A 23,547-nucleotide genomic window follows, 5' to 3' on the forward strand; every position below is an offset into this window, starting at 1 on the left:
GGATTATTGACCTGAAAGGAGAAACGCACACTATGCTGAAAAGTAGTGAACTTCGAATTAACAGGTAGTGAAATGTGTATAAAAATGTGTTCCATAGCTGTCCTTTCCAAAACTTTCTGTCATCCTACTATGCAATGTAACACCTGCTGTCAAAGCAAACTGCAACAAATACTTAAATAACTACGTAGCATAAATACATAACTTCAACATTATCCTCATCTGTAAAAAAAAAAAAAACTTCATTATCCATATCATCATAACTTCACTATTATCATCATCTGTAAAGAAAAACTTCATTATTCATAACATCATATCCTTCATCATTATTCATCAGTATTCATTATCATCTGCAAAAAATCACTTCATTACTCATTATACAATTATTCCTTATCTCTAGCATATTTCATCACTAAAACTAAGATGTGTAGTTCAGTCTGACAGCCTGCATCAATCACCTTGTATTCTGAAATAAAAAATTATTATTGCGGGACTTGTTGGAGAATGATTACAATAAATAAATTTTTTCATTATCTAATGATTATATTAATTAATAGTATACCTTATTCACCATCTTGACCAGTGTTGCCGACCGCCTACATCACACAACCGCACTGGGCTGCTACTACTGACCGACCGCTCTGCATGACGACTATTAGCGTACTGCACGCGACGACTACTAACAGAGTACTGCTCTGCATAGCGACAACTAGACAGAGCTACAGACTCGCAACGACTACTGACAGACTCGCAACGACTGACTGACAGACTGAGAACCGCTCGCAACACTCGCGCGGTCAAGCGCATACTCTCTGGTCACAGATGCTACAATGCCTCGCCATCGCTGCTATGTTACATACGTGTTTCAATTGCGAAAGCAAAACTTCGAGAAGACCAACTCTGAAGCCATCGGCGAGCTAGGAATTATTCCGCACAAGAAGCGATCATGTAGGAAGAGCGAGCCGAGGCTGTCGCTCGACCACACAATAAATTTTTGCTTAATCCCAATTTGCAGTACCGGTTCGACACTAGAATACTGCGCCTTGGTTCTTCCAAAAGCGATAGTAATAAGCACGTCGACTGCAGTGTCATTTGGGGTAGTGAGTCAGACATGGAGAGGATATGAGGCGGGTGGAATATGCAACGACAGGGGCATTGCAGGGCGGCCGCCGGCTCCTTGCGCTGTGGCGCACCGGTGCCGGCGGCGGCCTGGCTGGGCTGCTGGTGCCTCCATGTAGAGCTGCCGCCGAGCCCAGGCAAAGTGCCGCTAACGAAGCGATTGCCTTTGGTGACATCTTTTGCAATAACGACTGCGCGAATCGACGGTATCTCGTAAGGAAGGAAAGAGCAGCAGCTGCCGCCGAGCCCAGGCGCCGTGCCGAACACGCAGAAGGTCCCCGGCTCGATTGCGGGCGGAAACCCGTTTTCGTCGCACTCAGCAAGACACTTGCTACGATCTCTACTGTGTTCATTTAAATCAACTTCAAACGTTCCATCAGCAGGGTGCACATGGCTCAAATGAAACATGAAACGGTTTCAGAACTGGTTGTCGGATTTTAGCGCTGACTTGGAGGCCTGGAAATGCGCGAAACAGCCGCCGCCATGCGATTTGTTACCACACCGTTGTACAAAACGCAAGGGCTCGTCCGGGATTTGAACCCGGGACCTCCTGCACCCGAAGCAGGAATCATACCCCTAGACCAACGAGCCTATTCGTTCCGAAAACGCACTGCATGTGAATGACGCCACCTTTGATGGCCTCACCATGTAGGGCTGCAGCTCAGCCAGCGTTCTCCCTGTCTGTCGCGGTTGGATTGTTTCCATCGACGTCTTTTACTACAGGAACTTCACGAATCGGAGGGAGCTCGTAGCCGATGCCCTTGCTAACACAGAAGAGAAACTGTTGCTATTACGAGTCTCCGGGTGGTACATGAAAATGACCGTTGTTTCCGTGGTGTAGCGGTTATCACGTCTGCTTTACACGCAGAAGGTCCCCGGTTCGATCTCGGGCGGGAACACAACAATTTTAATCTACATTTCGGATTTCATTTCCGAGATGACCTCACGTCCGCGTATGCAGAGACAAGCAATGTTGTATGCTAGACGGATAGGGCGTCATTTTACTGTCAAATACTGTTGCTCTCTTATTGCACCGGTATTTGGTAACTGAGAACGCCCCTAGCTCCATTATGGCAGGCAAAATTTATAATCCGGTTCTTCAGGGCTACTTCAAGTGCGCTTGCTACTGGCTTTCCTGAGCTCACCCTACTCGCCTTGTCACAGCTCTGTCAAAGTGTGATGCAAACTAATAATGAGAAACTCTTAGCCACGCTCAATCTTACATGCCACCCCTTGGTTGTTGCCGTCGCTAGTAAGATGAGGGTAGACTGTCGCACAATTAAGCTGAATCTCCACTCACGGTGCACATATCCCGCAAAGACAACCTTGTTTTCCGTTGCATGCAAAATTACCGTCTGCCTTTCTACCGAATTCCACCTACGTACTTTACTGGTGCCGCATTCTTGTTATATCCACGTGCTATAACAGGCGTCAACTCTTCATTGAGGAGCTGCAACCGGGGCTGAGTTCCACCTACTCTTCAGCACGGTCAAAATAGCAGGGCTCGCCCGGGATTTGAACCCGGGACCTCCTGCACCCAAAGCAGGAATCATACCCCTAGACCAACGAGCCACCTGGCTGGAGCAGTCAAGTTAATCCCAAGTAGTGGGCCTCACAGGGAACACAAACTTTCACGCGAATTCGCAAGATAAACGCTTTCTGCAGGCAGCACTCACCACTGATGAGAAGAATATTAAAGGCAACGAATAAAAAGCGAAATAACTTCATCGAGCACTGCTTATGAACAGCCGGCAGTGCCTCAGTTTCGGTATGTGGTTTCTCAGGGTTAAGAGAAGGCGAATGCACTAAACAAAAGAACATCGGGAAACCAAGCACCAACTCATAACGAAAAGATTGCACAATATACTGCAAGCAAAACTTCCAGAAGACGGATACTGAAGACGCCGCAGACAAAAGAATTATTCTATGCAGTAACGATTATCTAGGAAGCGTGAATTGCATGTGCTGCTCCACCACACAACTTCTTTTGATACTGTTTTACTTATTCTAAATTTTCATTACCTGATCGTCTCTAAAATACTGTGCGGTTATCACCTGGTTTCCAACAGCGATAGTAGTAAGTAAGTCGACTACAAAGTCTTTCAAAGTAGGTCAGACACAAAAAAAAAAAAAAAAAAAATTTCGGAGCTGCGTGTAGCTCATGTCATTCTGCTTTCAATCGTGAATCTCTGGCTGGGAGTAGTGGCGTACTTCTGTAATCCAAGCTTCTGGGAGGCCGTTGTGTGGGAGAGATCTGGAAACAACTACAGATTCGACCGTTCCACGAGCTCAGGAACGGCCGCGAGGCCTTCATCGAGCTCTGCAGGTCGACAGATGATAGTGTGGAAATTTCGGCAAGCGGTGGCTAAGGGTTAAGAGAAGCCAAACGCACTAAACACAAGAAAGTCGGGTAACCGAAGCACACCACTCATAACGAAAAGATTGCGGAATCCATTGTGTAACCTCCCCACCGAAATTTAAAAGGAAAATGACAATACTTAATACAAATGGGAGCCAAGTGTAACCTCCCCACAAAAATTTTAAAAGAAAGGACGATACTAATTAGAAATGCTGATGGACATTGCTCTATGCGTAACCTGCCCACAATGAAATGTACTGACAATGGCAACAAAATGTGAAATTCGCAATCTGACTCAGATATAAATTCTTCACCAAAAATTAAAGTCCATTCAGTGATAAGAAAATTCAATTAAACCGAAATATCGGTCTTTGGCCCCGTGTAAAACAATCAGAATTAAAGTCTTACCTCAGAATAAATGGATGTCACATTTCTGCTCTTGTTGTTGCGCACCGCTTGGAGGAACTGCATTGCAAATAATAATATTCTCTTTTTTTTTGTGATTCTAGTGAAATTTTTCTTCAAAAGAAGTGGAATGAAATGGGAAGTGCAACGAGATCTTTAGTTCAATAAAAAATTAAATTTTTGAAAAAATGCTTTTGAAATAAAAATTATTATTGGGGAACTTGTTGCAGAATAATTACAATTTTTCATTATCTAATAATTGTATTAATTAACAGTATACCTTATTCACCATCTTGACCAGTGTTGCCGACCGCCTACATCACACAACCGCACTGGGCTACTACTACTGACCGATCGCTCTGCATGACGACTATTAGCATACTTCACTGCACGACTACTACTAGAGTACTGCACTCAACTAGACAGAGCTACAGACTCGCAACGACTACTGCTGACAGACTCGCAACGACTACTCAACAGACTCGCAACGACTACTCGACAGACTGAGAACCGCTCGCAACACTCGCGCGGTCAAGCGCATACTCTCTGGTCACAGATGCTACAATGCCTCGCCATCGCTGCTATGTTACATACGTGTTTCATAACCCTCCACTGGGGGGGGCAAAAATTTGGCAGCGATGGTGAGTCATTTGGACTTGCCAAGCGCGGCAAAATTTTTCTTTAATTAACAAAATCCTACAACTTACAGAATATTTAAATGTTGTGCACATGCACTAAGTACAAAATATATCAGACAAAGACAAAATGTGAATACAAAACATAGTAGCAAATCAGAAAAATGTATATATAAATTTTTTGACAGATAACAAAGTGCACAGGCACTGAAAAAATTCTTTAGCATATTCAGAACAAGTAAACAGACTGGCAAAAAATATTATGTTGACAAGTGACATGAGTGCACATGCACTGTAGTTCAGAAAATAAAAAATGTATATACAATATAAAAGACAAGAGTGTACATATACTGTACTTCAGAACAAATCGAAAAATGTCTTTAGCATTTTCGCAATAAATAAACATAATGGCAAGAAAATCATGTCCAAAGTGCACATGCACTGAAAAATGTCTTTAGCATTTTCACAACAAATAAACATAATGGCAAACATCATGTCGACCAGTGCCATAAGTGTACTCGCACTGGAGTTCAACAAATCGAAAAATGTATAACCTATGAACATAAATGATGTTACCAAAAAAAATTTTTCTTTATGTGACAAGAACCAGGATAGGAAAGGGAAGGATTGCATCATGGTTGTAGCACTTTAGATTGCACACAGCTGCTCTGAAAGTCCATATCTTTCCACAGAAGTACAACACCAAGTGACACAACTTGAAGTTCTTTTCCCATCAGAATTTATCAGTGTAGCCAAGACACTGAACTGTCGTAGTAATGTTCCATGTTTTCATTTTGGCAGTACATTACGTACACCAAACAGTGGGACCATAATAATGTCTTCATCGCTCATGGTGGTGGACAGCATGTCGTGTCAACACCACACTCTTACAAGGCACACCAACGTAGAATTAGTGCAAAAACCAAATATAGTGCTCCATGATCACTAGGATAAACAGGACAAATGGACATTGCAGTAATTCAGGGTAGTCAGCTTATGAGGTGAAGGACATCAAGTCACATAATATCGACAATTACAGTCTTCATTGATAGTTTGTGGCATTCATAGCCCAGTTATTGAACATTTCTGTACCAAGTATGTAGTATTACAGAAAAATGTTCATTAATTGTTTTACATAGAATCAGTAGCCTTCTTTTCCTGGTTACAAAGCATTATGAAATAATCGCATTCTTTTCAGTTACAGAGTATAATTAAGAATCATTAACCTTCTCCTAATTACAGTTAATTAATCATTTGTCATTCCAATAATCATTAGCCTTTTCCTAATTACAGTTAATTAATCATTTGTCGTTAATTAATCATTTGTCTAATTACCGTTAATTAATCATTTGTCGTTAATTAATCATTCGTCTAATTACAGTTAATTAATTAATCATTTGTCATTTCAATATAGTAAGAATTATTAGCCTTAATTAATTACAAAGCATTATTAAACAGTACCATAGTTAATTAATTATGTGTCATTACAATCTATTAAGAATCACTAGCTGGCATCATGGGTAATCGTATTACAATAAACAGTGGCGGTTCTTGGCCAGTTACAAAGTATATTTAGTAAGACAGAATAATGTTCATCAGAAGCCTTAATTGAAAAGGAGAGTCAATTATTGGCCTAGCATTAACATAATACATTGAGTGATACAAATTATTGGCACTCATTGGCCATTAACCAAAACATGAAAACTCAACATGGAAAAAAAAGGACTAATTAATGGCATAATTAATAACAATTCTTCAAGTGACATTAATTATTGGCACTCAGTGGCCAGCAAGTATTGAATAGAATCATCATTCAGTATTATTCAGATTATTACGAAGTCATTATTAAAAATCAGTTAATTACAGTCAAATCATTAAAAATCACAGGCATTATAAGTAGTATCATTACAATAAACAGTGTTCCTCCTTCAGTAGTATTCAGATCATTACAAAGCCATTATTAAAATCAGTTAATTACAGTCAAATCATTAATAATCACAGGCATTATAAGTAGTATCATTACAATAAACAGTGGCAGTTATTAGCTAGTGACAAAGCATTATTTTGAATATAGTCTCATTAAGAGGTCATTACTCAAGTGACATGCTATTCAGAGCTAATCAGCATTACTCAGAACTTTCTCAAACTGGTATCACTACTTGGGACTGGTAATACATTATTTTTTTTTTTTTTTTTTTTTTTTTTTTTTTTTTTGTTAGCAATGCATTGCGTTGGGATCGATAGTTAATTGCTGAGACATAACACTATTTGCTTTTGACCTGTTGCTGCAAATGAGGATAAGTAACGTCATTCGTCATGAGTCAGCTGTAGCAAGGTCATGCAACAAGGCAGTATATGTGATCACATTTATAAATGATAGACACAAATGGGTAAAAATATAAAAATGCAAGTACTAGAACAGGTATAATAACTAACAGGTTTAGTAAGTATCATGAAAAGCTTCTCCTGGAAAAAATACAAAAACGGATTATTGACCTGAAAGGAGAAACGCACACTATGCTGAAAAGTAGTGAACTTCGAATTAACAGGTAGTGAAATGTGTATAAAAATGTGTTCCATAGCTGTCCTTTCCAAAACTTTCTGTCATCCTACTATGCAATGTAACACCTGCTGTCAAAGCAAACTGCAACAAATACTTAAATAACTACGTAGCATAAATACATAACTTCAACATTATCCTCATCTGTAAAAAAAAAAAAAACTTCATTATCCATATCATCATAACTTCACTATTATCATCATCTGTAAAGAAAAACTTCATTATTCATAACATCATATCCTTCATCATTATTCATCAGTATTCATTATCATCTGCAAAAAATCACTTCATTACTCATTATACAATTATTCCTTATCTCTAGCATATTTCATCACTAAAACTAAGATGTGTAGTTCAGTCTGACAGCCTGCATCAATCACCTTGTATTCTGAAATAAAAAATTATTATTGCGGGACTTGTTGGAGAATGATTACAATAAATAAATTTTTTCATTATCTAATGATTATATTAATTAATAGTATACCTTATTCACCATCTTGACCAGTGTTGCCGACCGCCTACATCACACAACCGCACTGGGCTGCTACTACTGACCGACCGCACTGCATGACGACTATTAGCGTACTGCACGCGACGACTACTAACAGAGTACTGCTCTGCATAGCGACAACTAGACAGAGCTACAGACTCGCAACGACTACTGACAGACTCGCAACGACTGACTGACAGACTGAGAACCGCTCGCAACACTCGCGCGGTCAAGCGCATACTCTCTGGTCACAGATGCTACAATGCCTCGCCATCGCTGCTATGTTACATACGTGTTTCAATTGCGAAAGCAAAACTTCGAGAAGACCAACTCTGAAGCCATCGGCGAGCTAGGAATTATTCCGCACAAGAAGCGATCATGTAGGAAGAGCGAGCCGAGGCTGTCGCTCGACCACACAATAAATTTTTGCTTAATCCCAATTTGCAGTACCGGTTCGACACTAGAATACTGCGCCTTGGTTCTTCCAAAAGCGATAGTAATAAGCACGTCGACTGCAGTGTCATTTGGGGTAGTGAGTCAGACATGGAGAGGATATGAGGCGGGTGGAATATGCAACGACAGGGGCATTGCAGGGCGGCCGCCGGCTCCTTGCGCTGTGGCGCACCGGTGCCGGCGGCGGCCTGGCTGGGCTGCTGGTGCCTCCATGTAGAGCTGCCGCCGAGCCCAGGCAAAGTGCCGCTAACGAAGCGATTGCCTTTGGTGACATCTTTTGCAATAACGACTGCGCGAATCGACGGTATCTCGTAAGGAAGGAAAGAGCAGCAGCTGCCGCCGAGCCCAGGCGCCGTGCCGAACACGCAGAAGGTCCCCGGCTCGATTGCGGGCGGAAACCCGTTTTCGTCGCACTCAGCAAGACACTTGCTACGATCTCTACTGTGTTCATTTAAATCAACTTCAAACGTTCCATCAGCAGGGTGCACATGGCTCAAATGAAACATGAAACGGTTTCAGAAGTGGTTGTCGGATTTTAGCGCTGACTTGGAGGCCTGGAAATGCGCGAAACAGCCGCCGCCATGCGATTTGTTACCACACCGTTGTACAAAACGCAAGGGCTCGTCCGGGATTTGAACCCGGGACCTCCTGCACCCGAAGCAGGAATCATACCCCTAGACCAACGAGCCTATTCGTTCCGAAAACGCACTGCATGTGAATGACGCCACCTTTGATGGCCTCACCATGTAGGGCTGCAGCTCAGCCAGCGTTCTCCCTGTCTGTCGCGGTTGGATTGTTTCCATCGACGTCTTTTACTACAGGAACTTCACGAATCGGAGGGAGCTCGTAGCCGATGCCCTTGCTAACACAGAAGAGAAACTGTTGCTATTACGAGTCTCCGGGTGGTACATGAAAATGACCGTTGTTTCCGTGGTGTAGCGGTTACCCCGTCTGCTTTACACGCAGAAGGTCCCCGGTTCGATCCCGGGCGGGAACACAACAATTTTAATCTACATTTCGGATTTCATTTCCGAGATGACCTCACGTCCGCGTATGCAGAGACAAGCAATGTTGTATGCTAGACGGATAGGGCGTCATTTTACTGTCAAATACTGTTGCTCTCTTATTGCACCGGTATTTGGTAACTGAGAACGCCCCTAGCTCCATTATGGCAGGCAAAATTTATAATCCGGTTCTTCAGGGCTACTTCAAGTGCGCTTGCTACTGGCTTTCCTGAGCTCACCCTACTCGCCTTGTCACAGCTCTGTCAAAGTGTGATGCAAACTAATAATGAGAAACTCTTAGCCACGCTCAATCTTACATGCCACCCCTTGGTTGTTGCCGTCGCTAGTAAGATGAGGGTAGACTGTCGCACAATTAAGCTGAATCTCCACTCACGGTGCACATATCCCGCAAAGACAACCTTGTTTTCCGTTGCATGCAAAATTACCGTCTGCCTTTCTACCGAATTCCACCTACGTACTTTACTGGTGCCGCATTCTTGTTATATCCACGTGCTATAACAGGCGTCAACTCTTCATTGAGGAGCTGCAACCGGGGCTGAGTTCCACCTACTCTTCAGCACGGTCAAAATGGCAGGGCTCGTCCGGGATTTGAACCCGGGACCTCCTGCACCCAAAGCAGGAATCATACCCCTAGACCAACGAGCCACCTGGCTGGAGCAGTCAAGTTAATCCCAAGTAGTGGGCCTCACAGGGAACACAAACTTTCACGCGAATTCGCAAGATAAACGCTTTCTGCAGGCAGCACTCACCACTGATGAGAAGAATATTAAAGGCAACGAATAAAAAGCGAAATAACTTCATCGAGCACTGCTTATGAACAGCCGGCAGTGCCTCAGTTTCGGTATGTGGTTTCTCAGGGTTAAGAGAAGGCGAATGCACTAAACAAAAGAACATCGGGAAACCAAGCACCAACTCATAACGAAAAGATTGCACAATATACTGCAAGCAAAACTTCCAGAAGACGGATACTGAAGACGCCGCAGACAAAAGAATTATTCTATGCAGTAACGATTATCTAGGAAGCGTGAATTGCATGTGCTGCTCCACCACACAACTTCTTTTGATACTGTTTTACTTATTCTAAATTTTCATTACCTGATCGTCTCTAAAATACTGTGCGGTTATCACCTGGTTTCCAACAGCGATAGTAGTAAGTAAGTCGACTACAAAGTCTTTCAAAGTAGGTCAGACACAAAAAAAAAAAAAAAAAAATTTCGGAGCTGCGTGTAAATCATGTCATTCTGCTTTCAATCGTGAATCTCCGGCTGGGAGTAGTGGCGTACTTCTGTAATCCAAGCTTCTGGGAGGCCGTTGTGTGGGAGAGATCTGGAAACAACTACAGATTCGACCGTTCCACGAGCTCAGGAACGGCCGCGAGGCCTTCATCGAGCTCTGCAGGTCGACAGATGATAGTGTGGAAATTTCGGCAAGCGGTGGCTAAGGGTTAAGAGAAGCCAAACGCACTAAACACAAGAAAGTCGGGTAACCGAAGCACACCACTCATAACGAAAAGATTGCGGAATGCATTGTGTAACCTCCCCACCGAAATTTAAAAGGAAAATGACAATACTTAATACAAATGGGAGCCAAGTGTAACCTCCCCACAAAAATTTTAAAAGAAAGGACGATACTAATTAGAAATGCTGATGGACATTGCTCTATGCGTAACCTGCCCACAATGAAATGTACTGACAATGGCAACAAAATGTGAAATTCGCAATCTGACTCAGATATAAATTCTTCACCAAAAATTAAAGTCCATTCAGTGATAAGAAAATTCAATTAAACCGAAATATCGGTCTTTGGCCCCGTGTAAAACAATCAGAATTAAAGTCTTACCTCAGAATAAATGGATGTCACATTTCTGCTCTTGTTGTTGCGCACCGCTTGGAGGAACTGCATTGCAAATAATAATATTCTCTTTTTTTTTGTGATTCTAGTGAAATTTTTCTTCAAAAGAAGTGGAATGAAATGGGAAGTGCAACGAGATCTTTAGTTCAATAAAAAATTAAATTTTTGAAAAAATGCTTTTGAAATAAAAATTATTATTGGGGAACTTGTTGCAGAATAATTACAATTTTTCATTATCTAATAATTGTATTAATTAACAGTATACCTTATTCACCATCTTGACCAGTGTTGCCGACCGCCTACATCACACAACCGCACTGGGCTACTACTACTGACCGATCGCTCTGCATGACGACTATTAGCATACTTCACTGCACGACTACTACTAGAGTACTGCACTCAACTAGACAGAGCTACAGACTCGCAACGACTACTGCTGACAGACTCGCAACGACTACTCAACAGACTCGCAACGACTACTCGACAGACTGAGAACCGCTCGCAACACTCGCGCGGTCAAGCGCATACTCTCTGGTCACAGATGCTACAATGCCTCGCCATCGCTGCTATGTTACATACGTGTTTCATAACCCTCCACTGGGGGGGCAAAAATTTGGCAGCGATGATGAGTCATTTGGACTTGCCAAGCGCGGCAAAATTTTTCTTTAATTAACAAAATCCTACAACTTACAGAATATTTAAATGTTGTGCACATGCACTAAGTACAAAATATATCAGACAAAGACAAAATGTGAATACAAAACATAGTAGCAAATCAGAAAAATGTATATATAAATTTTTTGACAGATAACAAAGTGCACAGGCACTGAAAAAATTCTTTAGCATATTCAGAACAAGTAAACAGACTGGCAAAAAATATTATGTTGACAAGTGACATGAGTGCACATGCACTGTAGTTCAGAAAATAAAAAATGTATATACAATATAAAAGACAAGAGTGTACATATACTGTACTTCAGAACAAATCGAAAAATGTCTTTAGCATTTTCGCAATAAATAAACATAATGGCAAGAAAATCATGTCCAAAGTGCACATGCACTGAAAAATGTCTTTAGCATTTTCACAACAAATAAACATAATGGCAAACATCATGTCGACCAGTGCCATAAGTGTACTCGCACTGGAGTTCAACAAATCGAAAAATGTATAACCTATGAACATAAATGATGTTACCAAAAAAAATTTTTCTTTATGTGACAAGAACCAGGATAGGAAAGGGAAGGATTGCATCATGGTTGTAGCACTTTAGATTGCACACAGCTGCTCTGAAAGTCCATATCTTTCCACAGAAGTACAACACCAAGTGACACAACTTGAAGTTCTTTTCCCATCAGAATTTATCAGTGTAGCCAAGACACTGAACTGTCGTAGTAATGTTCCATGTTTTCATTTTGGCAGTACATTACGTACACCAAACAGTGGGACCATAATAATGTCTTCATCGCTCATGGTGGTGGACAGCATGTCGTGTCAACACCACACTCTTACAAGGCACACCAACGTAGAATTAGTGCAAAAACCAAATATAGTGCTCCATGATCACTAGGATAAACAGGACAAATGGACATTGCAGTAATTCAGGGTAGTCAGCTTATGAGGTGAAGGACATCAAGTCACATAATATCGACAATTACAGTCTTCATTGATAGTTTGTGGCATTCATAGCCCAGTTATTGAACATTTCTGTACCAAGTATGTAGTATTACAGAAAAATGTTCATTAATTGTTTTACATAGAATCAGTAGCCTTCTTTTCCTGGTTACAAAGCATTATGAAATAATCGCATTCTTTTCAGTTACAGAGTATAATTAAGAATCATTAACCTTCTCCTAATTACAGTTAATTAATCATTTGTCATTCCAATAATCATTAGCCTTTTCCTAATTACAGTTAATTAATCATTTGTCGTTAATTAATCATTTGTCTAATTACAGTTAATTAATCATTTGTCGTTAATTAATCATTCGTCTAATTACAGTTAATTAATTAATCATTTGTCATTTCAATATAGTAAGAATTATTAGCCTTAATTAATTACAAAGCATTATTAAACAGTACCATAGTTAATTAATTATGTGTCATTACAATCTATTAAGAATCACTAGCTGGCATCATGGGTAATCGTATTACAATAAACAGTGGCGGTTCTTGGCCAGTTACAAAGTATATTTAGTAAGACAGAATAATGTTCATCAGAAGCCTTAATTGAAAAGGAGAGTCAATTATTGGCCTAGCATTAACATAATACATTGAGTGATACAAATTATTGGCACTCATTGGCCATTAACCAAAACATGAAAACTCAACATGGAAAAAAAAGGACTAATTAATGGCATAATTAATAACAATTCTTCAAGTGACATTAATTATTGGCACTCAGTGGCCAGCAAGTATTGAATAGAATCATCATTCAGTATTATTCAGATTATTACGAAGTCATTATTAAAAATCAGTTAATTACAGTCAAATCATTAAAAATCACAGGCATTATAAGTAGTATCATTACAATAAACAGTGTTCCTCCTTCAGTAGTATTCAGATCATTACAAAGCCATTATTAAAATCAGTTAATTACAGTCAAATCATTAATAATCACAGGCATTATAAGTAGTATCATTACAATAAACAGTGGCAGTTATTAGCTAGTGACAAAGCATTATTTTGAATATAGTCTCATTAAGAGGTCATTACTCAAGTGACATGCTATTCAGAGCTAGTCAGCATTACTCAGAACTTTCTCAAACTGGTATCACTACTTGGGACTGGTAATACATTATTTTTTTTTTTTTTTTTTTTTTTTTTTTTTTTTTTTTTTGTTAGCAATGCATTGCGTTGGGATCGATAGTTAATTGCTGAGACATAACACTATTTGCTTTTGACCTGTTGCTGCAAATGAGGATAAGTAACGTCATTCGTCATGAGTCAGCTGTAGCAAGGTCATGCAACAAGGCAGTATATGTGATCACATTTATAAATGATAGACACAAATGGGTAAAAATATAAAAATGCAAGTACTAGAACAGGTATAATAACTAACAGGTTTAGTAAGTATCATGAAAAGCTTCTCCTGGAAAAAATACAAAAACGGATTATTGACCTGAAAGGAGAAACGCACACTATGCTGAAAAGTAGTGAACTTCGAATTAACAGGTAGTGAAATGTGTATAAAAATGTGTTCCATAGCTGTCCTTTCCAAAACTTTCTGTCATCCTACTATGCAATGTAACACCTGCTGTCAAAGCAAACTGCAACAAATACTTAAATAACTACGTAGCATAAATACATAACTTCAACATTATCCTCATCTGTAAAAAAAAAAAAAACTTCATTATCCATATCATCATAACTTCACTATTATCATCATCTGTAAAGAAAAACTTCATTATTCATAACATCATATCCTTCATCATTATTCATCAGTATTCATTATCATCTGCAAAAAATCACTTCATTACTCATTATACAATTATTCCTTATCTCTAGCATATTTCATCACTAAAACTAAGATGTGTAGTTCAGTCTGACAGCCTGCATCAATCACCTTGTATTCTGAAATAAAAAATTATTATTGGGGGACTTGTTGGAGAATGATTACAATAAATAAATTTTTTCATTATCTAATGATTATATTAATTAATAGTATACCTTATTCACCATCTTGACCAGTGTTGCCGACCGCCTACATCACACAACCGCACTGGGCTGCTACTACTGACCGACCGCTCTGCATGACGACTATTAGCGTACTGCACGCGACGACTACTAACAGAGTCCTGCTCTGCATAGCGACAACTAGACAGAGCTACAGACTCGCAACGACTACTGACAGACTCGCAACGACTGACTGACAGACTGAGAACCGCTCGCAACACTCGCGCGGTCAAGCGCATACTCTCTGGTCACAGATGCTACAATGCCTCGCCATCGCTGCTATGTTACATACGTGTTTCAGTTGCGAAAGCAAAACTTCGAGAAGACCAACTCTGAAGCCATCGGCGAGCTAGGAATTATTCCGCACAAGAAGCGATCATGTAGGAAGAGCGAGCCGAGGCTGTCGCTCGACCACACAATAAATTTTTGCTTAATCCCAATTTGCAGTACCGGTTCGACACTAGAATACTGCGCCTTGGTTCTTCCAAAAGCGATAGTAATAAGCACGTCGACTGCAGTGTCATTTGGGGTAGTGAGTCAGACATGGAGAGGATATGTGGCGGGTGGAATATGCAACGACAGGGGCGTTGCAGGGCGGCCGCCGGCTCCTTGCGCTGTGGCGCACCGGTGCCGGCGGCGGCCTGGCTGGGCTGCTGGTGCCTCCATGTAGAGCTGCCGCCGAGCCCAGGCAAAGTGCCGCTAACGAAGCGATTGCCTTTGGTGACATCTTTTGCAATAACGACTGCGCGAATCGACGGTATCTCGTAAGGAAGGAAAGAGCAGCAGCTGCCGCCGAGCCCAGGCGCCGTGCCGAACACGCAGAAGGTCCCCGGCTCGATTGCGGGCGGAAACCCGTTTTCGTCGCACTCAGCAAGACACTTGCTACGATCTCTACTGTGTTCATTTAAATCAACTTCAAACGTTCCATCAGCAGGGTGCACATGGCTCAAATGAAACATGAAACGGTTTCAGAACTGGTTGTCGGATTTTAGCGCTGACTTGGAGGCCTGGAAATGCGCGAAACAGCCGCCGCCATGCGATTTGTTACCACACCGTTGTACAAAACGCAAGGGCTCGTCCGGGATTTGAACCCGGGACCTCCTGCACCCGAAGCAGGAATCATACCCCTAGACCAACGAGCCTATTCGTTCCGAAAACGCACTGCATGTGAATGACGCCACCTTTGATGGCCTCACCATGTAGGGCTGCAGCTCAGCCAGCGTTCTCCCTGTCTGTCGCGGTTGGATTGTTTCCATCGACGTCTTTTACTACAGGAACTTCACGAATCGGAGGGAGCTCGTAGCCGATGCCCTTGCTAACACAGAAGAGAAACTGTTGCTATTACGAGTCTCCGGGAGGTACATGAAAATGACCGTTGTTTCCGTGGTGTAGCGGTTATCACGTCTGCTTTACACGCAGAAGGTCCCTGGTTCGATCCCGGGCGGGAACACAACAATTTCAATCTACATTTCGGATTTCATTTCCGAGATGACCTCACGTCCGCGTATGCAGAGACAAGCAATGTTGTATGCTAGACGGATAGGGCGTCATTTTACTGTCAAATACTGTTGCTCTCTTATTGCACCGGTATTTGGTAACTGAGAACGCCCCTAGCTCCATTATGGCAGGCAAAATTTATAATCCGGTTCTTCAGGGCTACTTCAAGTGCGCTTGCTACTGGCTTTCCTGAGCTCACCCTACTCGCCTTGTCACAGCTCTGTCAAAGTGTGATGCAAACTAATAATGAGAAACTCTTAGCCACGCTCAATCTTACATGCCACCCCTTGGTTGTTGCCGTCGCTAGTAAGATGAGGGTAGACTGTCGCACAATTAAGCTGAATCTCCACTCACGGTGCACATATCCCGCAAAGACAACCTTGTTTTCCGTTGCATGCAAAATTACCGTCTGCCTTTCTACCGAATTCCACCTACGTACTTTACTGGTGCCGCATTCTTGTTATATCCACGTGCTATAACAGGCGTCAACTCTTCATTGAGGAGCTGCAACCGGGGCTGAGTTCCACCTACTCTTCAGCACGGTCAAAATAGCAGGGCTCGCCCGGGATTTGAACCCGGGACCTCCTGCACCCAAAGCAGGAATCATACCCCTAGACCAACGAGCCACCTGGCTGGAGCAGTCAAGTTAATCCCAAGTAGTGGGCCTCACAGGGAACACAAACTTTCACGCGAATTCGCAAGATAAACGCTTTCTGCAGGCAGCACTCACCACTGATGAGAAGAATATTAAAGGCAACGAATAAAAAGCGAAATAACTTCATCGAGCACTGCTTATGAACAGCCGGCAGTGCCTCAGTTTCGGTATGTGGTTTCTCAGGGTTAAGAGAAGGCGAATGCACTAAACAAAAGAACATCGGGAAACCAAGCACCAACTCATAACGAAAAGATTGCACAATATACTGCAAGCAAAACTTCCAGAAGACGGATACTGAAGACGCCGCAGACAAAAGAATTATTCTATGCAGTAACGATTATCTAGGAAGCGTGAATTGCATGTGCTGCTCCACCACACAACTTCTTTTGATACTGTTTTACTTATTCTAAATTTTCATTACCTGATCGTCTCTAAAATACTGTGCGGTTATCACCTGGTTTCCAACAGCGATAGTAGTAAGTAAGTCGACTACAAAGTCTTTCAAAGTAGGTCAGACACAAAAAAAAAAAAAAAAAAAATTTCGGAGCTGCGTGTAGCTCATGTCATTCTGCTTTCAATCGTGAATCTCCGGCTGGGAGTAGTGGCGTACTTCTGTAATCCAAGCTTCTGGGAGGCCGTTGTGTGGGAGAGATCTGGAAACAACTACAGATTCGACCGTTCCACGAGCTCAGGAACGGCCGCGAGGCCTTCATCGAGCTCTGCAGGTCGACAGATGATAGTGTGGAAATTTCGGCAAGCGGTGGCTAAGGGTTAAGAGAAGCCAAACGCACTAAACACAAGAAAGTCGGGTAACCGAAGCACACCACTCATAACGAAAAGATTGCGGAATGCATTGTGTAACCTCCCCACCGAAATTTAAAAGGAAAATGACAATACTTAATACAAATGGGAGCCAAGTGTAACCTCCCCACAAAAATTTTAAAAGAAAGGACGATACTAATTAGAAATGCTGATGGACATTGCTCTATGCGTAACCTGCCCACAATGAAATGTACTGACAATGGCAACAAAATGTGAAATTCGCAATCTGACTCAGATATAAATTCTTCACCAAAAATTAAAGTCCATTCAGTGATAAGAAAATTCAATTAAACCGAAATATCGGTCTTTGGCCCCGTGTAAAACAATCAGAATTAAAGTCTTACCTCAGAATAAATGGATGTCACATTTCTGCTCTTGTTGTTGCGCACCGCTTGGAGGAACTGCATTGCAAATAATAATATTCTCTTTTTTTTGTGATTCTAGTGAAATTTTTCTTCAAAAGAAGTGGAATGAAATGGGAAGTGCAACGAGATCTTTAGTTCAATAAAAAATTAAATTTTTGAAAAAATGCTTTTGAAATAAAAATTATTATTGGGGAACTTGTTGCAGAATAATTACAATTTTTCATTATCTAATAATTATATTAATTAACAGTATACCTTATTCACCATCTTGACCAGTGTTGCCGACCGCCTACATCACACAACCGCACTGGGCTACTACTACTGACCGATCGCTCTGCATGACGACTATTAGCATACTTCACTGCACGACTACTACTAGAGTACTGCACTCAACTAGACAGAGCTACAGACTCGCAACGACTACTGCTGACAGACTCGCAACGACTACTCAACAGACTCGCAACGACTACTCGACAGACTGAGAACCGCTCGCAACACTCGCGCGGTCAAGCGCATACTCTCTGGTCACAGATGCTACAATGCCTCGCCATCGCTGCTATGTTACATACGTGTTTCATAACCCTCCACTGGGGGGGCAAAAATTTGGCAGCGATGGTGAGTCATTTGGACTTGCCAAGCGCGGCAAAATTTTTCTTTAATTAACAAAATCCTACAACTTACAGAATATTTAAATGTTGTGCACATGCACTAAGTACAAAATATATCAGACAAAGACAAAATGTGAATACAAAACATAGTAGCAAATCAGAAAAATGTATATATAAATTTTTTGACAGATAACAAAGTGCACAGGCACTGAAAAAATTCTTTAGCATATTCAGAACAAGTAAACAGACTGGCAAAAAATATTATGTTGACAAGTGACATGAGTGCACATGCACTGTAGTTCAGAAAATAAAAAATGTATATACAATATAAAAGACAAGAGTGTACATATACTGTACTTCAGAACAAATCGAAAAATGTCTTTAGCATTTTCGCAATAAATAAACATAATGGCAAGAAAATCATGTCCAAAGTGCACATGCACTGAAAAATGTCTTTAGCATTTTCACAACAAATAAACATAATGGCAAACATCATGTCGACCAGTGCCATAAGTGTACTCGCACTGGAGTTCAACAAATCGAAAAATGTATAACCTATGAACATAAATGATGTTACCAAAAAAAATTTTTCTTTATGTGACAAGAACCAGGATAGGAAAGGGAAGGATTGCATCATGGTTGTAGCACTTTAGATTGCACACAGCTGCTCTGAAAGTCCATATCTTTCCACAGAAGTACAACACCAAGTGACACAACTTGAAGTTCTTTTCCCATCAGAATTTATCAGTGTAGCCAAGACACTGAACTGTCGTAGTAATGTTCCATGTTTTCATTTTGGCAGTACATTACGTACACCAAACAGTGGGACCATAATAATGTCTTCATCGCTCATGGTGGTGGACAGCATGTCGTGTCAACACCACACTCTTACAAGGCACACCAACGTAGAATTAGTGCAAAAACCAAATATAGTGCTCCATGATCACTAGGATAAACAGGACAAATGGACATTGCAGTAATTCAGGGTAGTCAGCTTATGAGGTGAAGGACATCAAGTCACATAATATCGACAATTACAGTCTTCATTGATAGTTTGTGGCATTCATAGCCCAGTTATTGAACATTTCTGTACCAAGTATGTAGTATTACAGAAAAATGTTCATTAATTGTTTTACATAGAATCAGTAGCCTTCTTTTCCTGGTTACAAAGCATTATGAAATAATCGCATTCTTTTCAGTTACAGAGTATAATTAAGAATCATTAACCTTCTCCTAATTACAGTTAATTAATCATTTGTCATTCCAATAATCATTAGCCTTTTCCTAATTACAGTTAATTAATCATTTGTCGTTAATTAATCATTTGTCTAATTACAGTTAATTAATCATTTGTCGTTAATTAATCATTCGTCTAATTACAGTTAATTAATTAATCATTTGTCATTTCAATATAGTAAGAATTATTAGCCTTAATTAATTACAAAGCATTATTAAACAGTACCATAGTTAATTAATTATGTGTCATTACAATCTATTAAGAATCACTAGCTGGCATCATGGGTAATCGTATTACAATAAACAGTGGCGGTTCTTGGCCAGTTACAAAGTATATTTAGTAAGACAGAATAATGTTCATCAGAAGCCTTAATTGAAAAGGAGAGTCAATTATTGGCCTAGCATTAACATAATACATTGAGTGATACAAATTATTGGCACTCATTGGCCATTAACCAAAACATGAAAACTCAACATGGAAAAAAAAGGACTAATTAATGGCATAATTAATAACAATTCTTCAAGTGACATTAATTATTGGCACTCAGTGGCCAGCAAGTATTGAATAGAATCATCATTCAGTATTATTCAGATTATTACGAAGTCATTATTAAAAATCAGTTAATTACAGTCAAATCATTAAAAATCACAGGCATTATAAGTAGTATCATTACAATAAACAGTGTTCCTCCTTCAGTAGTATTCAGATCATTACAAAGCCATTATTAAAATCAGTTAATTACAGTCAAATCATTAATAATCACAGGCATTATAAGTAGTATCATTACAATAAACAGTGGCAGTTATTAGCTAGTGACAAAGCATTATTTTGAATATAGTCTCATTAAGAGGTCATTACTCAAGTGACATGCTATTCAGAGCTAATCAGCATTACTCAGAACTTTCTCAAACTGGTATCACTACTTGGGACTGGTAATACATTTTTTTTTCTTTTTTTTTTTTTTTTTTTTTTTTTGTTAGCAATGCATTGCGTTGGGATCGATAGTTAATTGCTGAGACATAACACTATTTGCTTTTGACCTGTTGCTGCAAATGAGGATAAGTAACGTCATTCGTCATGAGTCAGCTGTAGCAAGGTCATGCAACAAGGCAGTATATGTGATCACATTTATAAATGATAGACACAAATGGGTAAAAATATAAAAATGCAAGTACTAGAACAGGTATAATAACTAACAGGTTTAGTAAGTATCATGAAAAGCTTCTCCTGGAAAAAATACAAAAACGGATTATTGACCTGAAAGGAGAAACGCACACTATGCTGAAAAGTAGTGAACTTCGAATTAACAGGTAGTGAAATGTGTATAAAAATGTGTTCCATAGCTGTCCTTTCCAAAACTTTCTGTCATCCTACTATGCAATGTAACACCTGCTGTCAAAGCAAACTGCAACAAATACTTAAATAACTACGTAGCATAAATACATAACTTCAACATTATCCTCATCTGTAAAAAAAAAAAAAACTTCATTATCCATATCATCATAACTTCACTATTATCATCATCTGTAAAGAAAAACTTCATTATTCATAACATCATATCCTTCATCATTATTCATCAGTATTCATTATCATCTGCAAAAAATCACTTCATTACTCATTATACAATTATTCCTTATCTCTAGCATATTTCATCACTAAAACTAAGATGTGTAGTTCAGTCTGACAGCCTGCATCAATCACCTTGTATTCTGAAATAAAAAATTATTATTGCGGGACTTGTTGGAGAATGATTACAATAAATAAATTTTTTCATTATCTAATGATTATATTAATTAATAGTATACCTTATTCACCATCTTGACCAGTGTTGCCGACCGCCTACATCACACAACCGCACTGGGCTGCTACTACTGACCGACCGCTCTGCATGACGACTATTAGCGTACTGCACGCGACGACTACTAACAGAGTACTGCTCTGCATAGCGACAACTAGACAGAGCTACAGACTCGCAACGACTACTGACAGACTCGCAACGACTGACTGACAGACTGAGAACCGCTCGCAACACTCGCGCGGTCAAGCGCATACTCTCTGGTCACAGATGCTACAATGCCTCGCCATCGCTGCTATGTTACATACGTGTTTCAGTTGCGAAAGCAAAACTTCGAGAAGACCAACTCTGAAGCCATCGGCGAGCTAGGAATTATTCCGCACAAGAAGCGATCATGTAGGAAGAGCGAGCCGAGGCTGTCGCTCGACCACACAATAAATTTTTGCTTAATCCCAATTTGCAGTACCGGTTCGACACTAGAATACTGCGCCTTGGTTCTTCCAAAAGCGATAGTAATAAGCACGTCGACTGCAGTGTCATTTGGGGTAGTGAGTCAGACATGGAGAGGATATGAGGCGGGTGGAATATGCAACGACAGGGGCATTGCAGGGCGGCCGCCGGCTCCTTGCGCTGTGGCGCACCGGTGCCGGCGGCGGCCTGGCTGGGCTGCTGGTGCCTCCATGTAGAGCTGCCGCCGAGCCCAGGCAAAGTGCCGCTAACGAAGCGATTGCCTTTGGTGACATCTTTTGCAATAACGACTGCGCGAATCGACGGTATCTCGTAAGGAAGGAAAGAGCAGCAGCTGCCGCCGAGCCCAGGCGCCGTGCCGAACACGCAGAAGGTCCCCGGCTCGATTGCGGGCGGAAACCCGTTTTCGTCGCACTCAGCAAGACACTTGCTACGATCTCTACTGTGTTCATTTAAATCAACTTCAAACGTTCCATCAGCAGGGTGCACATGGCTCAAATGAAACATGAAACGGTTTCAGAACTGGTTGTCGGATTTTAGCGCTGACTTGGAGGCCTGGAAATGCGCGAAACAGCCGCCGCCATGCGATTTGTTACCACACCGTTGTACAAAACGCAAGGGCTCGTCCGGGATTTGAACCCGGGACCTCCTGCACCCGAAGCAGGAATCATACCCCTAGACCAACGAGCCTATTCGTTCCGAAAACGCACTGCATGTGAATGACGCCACCTTTGATGGCCTCACCATGTAGGGCTGCAGCTCAGCCAGCGTTCTCCCTGTCTGTCGCGGTTGGATTGTTTCCATCGACGTCTTTTACTACAGGAACTTCACGAATCGGAGGGAGCTCGTAGCCGATGCCCTTGCTAACACAGAAGAGAAACTGTTGCTATTACGAGTCTCCGGGTGGTACATGAAAATGACCGTTGTTTCCGTGGTGTAGCGGTTATCACGTGTGCTTTACACGCAGAAGGTCCCCGGTTCGATCCCGGGCGGGAACACAACAATTTTAATCTACATTTCGGATTTCATTTCCGAGATGACCTCACGTCCGCGTATGCAGAGACAAGCAATGTTGTATGCTAGACGGATAGGGCGTCATTTTACTGTCAAATACTGTTGCTCTCTTATTGCACCGGTATTTGGTAACTGAGAACGCCCCTAGCTCCATTATGGCAGGCAAAATTTATAATCCGGTTCTTCAGGGCTACTTCAAGTGCGCTTGCTACTGGCTTTCCTGAGCTCACCCTACTCGCCTTGTCACAGCTCTGTCAAAGTGTGATGCAAACTAATAATGAGAAACTCTTAGCCACGCTCAATCTTACATGCCACCCCTTGGTTGTTGCCGTCGCTAGTAAGATGAGGGTAGACTGTCGCACAATTAAGCTGAATCTCCACTCACGGTGCACATATCCCGCAAAGACAACCTTGTTTTCCGTTGCATGCAAAATTACCGTCTGCCTTTCTACCGAATTCCACCTACGTACTTTACTGGTGCCGCATTCTTGTTATATCCACGTGCTATAACAGGCGTCA

At 41.2% G+C, this 23,547-nt stretch overlaps 11 non-coding genes across 11 annotated transcripts; 4 read left to right on the plus strand and 7 right to left on the minus strand.

Annotated features, from left to right (window-relative positions):
* Positions 1-1,635: 1,635 nt before the first annotated feature.
* Positions 1,636-1,707, minus strand: Trnap-cgg (transfer RNA proline (anticodon CGG)). Its single transcript has one exon. It is a non-coding gene; the product is annotated as a tRNA-Pro (tRNA).
* A 235-nt stretch (positions 1,708-1,942) lies between these two features.
* Trnav-uac (transfer RNA valine (anticodon UAC)) lies at positions 1,943-2,015 on the plus strand. The gene has a single exon. It is a non-coding gene; the product is annotated as a tRNA-Val (tRNA).
* A 601-nt stretch (positions 2,016-2,616) lies between these two features.
* On the minus strand, positions 2,617-2,688 carry Trnap-ugg (transfer RNA proline (anticodon UGG)). Its single transcript has one exon. It is a non-coding gene; the product is annotated as a tRNA-Pro (tRNA).
* Positions 2,689-8,635: 5,947 nt separating this feature from the next.
* Trnap-cgg (transfer RNA proline (anticodon CGG)) lies at positions 8,636-8,707 on the minus strand. The gene has a single exon. It is a non-coding gene; the product is annotated as a tRNA-Pro (tRNA).
* Positions 8,708-8,942: 235 nt separating this feature from the next.
* On the plus strand, positions 8,943-9,015 carry Trnav-uac (transfer RNA valine (anticodon UAC)). Its single transcript has one exon. It is a non-coding gene; the product is annotated as a tRNA-Val (tRNA).
* A 601-nt stretch (positions 9,016-9,616) lies between these two features.
* Trnap-ugg (transfer RNA proline (anticodon UGG)) lies at positions 9,617-9,688 on the minus strand. Its single transcript has one exon. It is a non-coding gene; the product is annotated as a tRNA-Pro (tRNA).
* Positions 9,689-15,637: 5,949 nt separating this feature from the next.
* Positions 15,638-15,709, minus strand: Trnap-cgg (transfer RNA proline (anticodon CGG)). The gene has a single exon. It is a non-coding gene; the product is annotated as a tRNA-Pro (tRNA).
* Positions 15,710-15,944: 235 nt separating this feature from the next.
* On the plus strand, positions 15,945-16,017 carry Trnav-uac (transfer RNA valine (anticodon UAC)). The gene has a single exon. It is a non-coding gene; the product is annotated as a tRNA-Val (tRNA).
* A 601-nt stretch (positions 16,018-16,618) lies between these two features.
* On the minus strand, positions 16,619-16,690 carry Trnap-ugg (transfer RNA proline (anticodon UGG)). The gene has a single exon. It is a non-coding gene; the product is annotated as a tRNA-Pro (tRNA).
* Positions 16,691-22,632: 5,942 nt separating this feature from the next.
* Positions 22,633-22,704, minus strand: Trnap-cgg (transfer RNA proline (anticodon CGG)). The gene has a single exon. It is a non-coding gene; the product is annotated as a tRNA-Pro (tRNA).
* Positions 22,705-22,939: 235 nt separating this feature from the next.
* Positions 22,940-23,012, plus strand: Trnav-uac (transfer RNA valine (anticodon UAC)). The gene has a single exon. It is a non-coding gene; the product is annotated as a tRNA-Val (tRNA).
* Positions 23,013-23,547: the final 535 nt, after the last annotated feature.

Source organism: Schistocerca serialis, chromosome 2 (assembly GCF_023864345.2).
Source record: "Schistocerca serialis cubense isolate TAMUIC-IGC-003099 chromosome 2, iqSchSeri2.2, whole genome shotgun sequence".
NCBI classification, from domain to species: Eukaryota; Metazoa; Arthropoda; class Insecta; order Orthoptera; family Acrididae; genus Schistocerca; species Schistocerca serialis.